This window comes from Oryx dammah, unplaced genomic scaffold (assembly GCF_014754425.2).
Source record: "Oryx dammah isolate SB20612 unplaced genomic scaffold, SCBI_Odam_1.1 HiC_scaffold_1, whole genome shotgun sequence".
In the NCBI taxonomy this organism is placed as follows: domain Eukaryota; kingdom Metazoa; phylum Chordata; class Mammalia; order Artiodactyla; family Bovidae; genus Oryx; species Oryx dammah.
The window spans coordinates 54,591,836-54,594,168 of NW_024070185.1; the positions used below are offsets into that span (position 1 = coordinate 54,591,836).

At 42.9% G+C, this 2,333-nt stretch overlaps 1 pseudogene; it reads left to right on the top strand.

Moving 5' to 3' along the window:
* Positions 1 to 236: 236 nt before the first annotated feature.
* On the top strand, positions 237 to 1,209 carry LOC120876262 (annotated as a pseudogene).
* The last annotated feature ends 1,124 nt before the right edge of the window (positions 1,210 to 2,333 follow it).

A 2,333-nucleotide genomic window follows, 5' to 3' on the forward strand; every position in this document is an offset into this window, starting at 1 on the left:
TGGGGATGGAATGTTTGTAGGTAATGGGAAGTCATTCAAAATTTCCAATTATATATCTCCAAAATATAATGAAGTTGATAAGTGAAGGGTATAATGTGTACAATTGCAGTAACACTGTTTTCATTGTATACCTTAAAATTGGCTTATTTGGAACAGAAGTGTCCTAAAATCATCTCTGTTCTTTTAAAGTCGTTCACTCACCCGACAGAGGGAACAGCTTGGGACGAGGCTCCCGGGCGTCGCCTTCGGCGGCCCCGCGCACAGGACCATGTGGCGGCTGCTGAGTGGCGCCCATGCCCGCCTCTTGCGAGTGACCCTGTCAGACTCGTGGGCAGCACCGCCCGCCCGTGCCGGCCTGAAGACGCTGCTCCCGGTGCCAACGTTTGAAGATGTCTCCATTCCTGAAAAAGCCCAAGCTGAGAGCTGAGATTTGTTGAAAGGGCACCACTTGTGCCAAAAGTGAAAAGAGAGCCTAAAAACCTGCGTGACATAACGAGGTCCTTCCACTGAAGCCACTGAGTTCACAGAAGGCAACTTGGCAATCTTGGCACTGGGTGGCGGTTACCTCCATTGGGGGCATTTTGAAATGATGTGCCTGACCACCGCTTCATGGACCCCAAGAACGTGTTTGCCTTATGGCGAGTACCAGCCCCATTCAAGGCCATGACCCGCAAGGGTATGGGGCAGCGCATGGGGGGCGGCAAGGGTGCCATCGACCACTACGTGACTCCTGTGAAGGCGGGCCGCCTCATAGTTGAGGTGGGCGGGCGTTGCGAATTCCAGGAGGTACAAGGTATCCTTAACCAAGTTGCCCACAAGTTGCCTTTGCCTGCCAAGGCCGTGAGCCGTGAGACTCTAGAGAAGATGCAGAAAGACCAAGAGGAGCGAGAACGGAACAACCAGAACCCCTGGACCTTTGAGCGCATCGCCACCGCCAACATGCTGGGGATACGGAAGGTGCTGAGCCCCTATGACCTGACCCACCGGGGGCGGTACTGGGGCAAATTCTACATGCCTGAGCGCGTGTAGTGAGGCTCAGGAGTGGGAATCCACACCTTTGTGCCCCTAAGCCAGTCCTTCGGGTCTTTGGGTACCTCTGATGTCATAACCGAGGAGCAGCATATGAACAGACGCTCTGAAAAACTGTACATCACCTGTCAGATTCTTTTAAGTGCATTATATTAAAGTGTGAGCATCAGCTCAAGATGATGTGAAAAAATAAATAAATAAAGTCGTTCGTTCAATTAAAAGAGAATTTTAAGAAATTTTTGTAAAAAAAAAAAAAAGGACAAAACAAGCTAATGCCTGGGAGAAAACATTTGCTAATCATATATCCAAACAAAGGACTAGTATTCAGAATATATAAAGAATTCTCAAAACTCAGTGATTAAAAAAAAAATCCAATTAGAAAATGAGTGAAAGACACAAACTGAAATTTCACTGAAGAGGATATACAGATGGCAAATAAATATATGAAAATATGTTCAGCACCATTAGCCACTGAGAAAATGCAAATTTAAAGCACAGTGAGATATCACAGAATGCTTAACACAAAAAATAATGGTATCACCAAATGCTGGCAAAAATGCAGAGAATGAATCATCCATACACTGCTAGTAGAAATACAAAGTGGTTCAGCCACTTTGAAAGTGAATGTGGCAATTTTTTGCAAAACTAAATATACCATACAAGTCAGCAGTTGTATTCTTTGGCATACAGTCATGAGAAATGAAAACTTACATTTATACAAATACCTGTACATGAATGTGCATAGAAGCTTTCTTTGTAATAGCCAAAACTGAAAAAACTCATATGTTCTTTAATGGGTGAGTGGTTAAACAGACTGATATATATCCATATTCTAGAACACTACTCAGCAATAAGAAAGGAACAAATCCTTCATACACGCAGTAACTTGGATATATCACAAGAAAATTTTGCTGAATCAAAAATAATCAATCCCCAAAAGTTACATACTGTACAATTATAGTTTATGTAACATTCTTGAAACAACATAAGTGTAGAAATGGAAAACATATTGCTAGGTTTTAGGAGAGAACACAGGGAATGGGGCTGTAAAAGCAATACGAGAGATCTTTGTGATGATAGAACTGCTTCTGTTATCTTGACAGGTGGTGGTGGTTACATGACCTATTAATGCGGTAAAACTGAATAGAATGAAATACACACACACACACGAGTATATGTAAAACTGGGGACATATGAATGAGATGTGTTAGTTGTATCAATGTTAGTATCCTTGCTGTGATATGCATCATGGTTCTACATGGAAAAACTGAGTAAACAGCGTGTGGGATGTCTCTGTATCATTT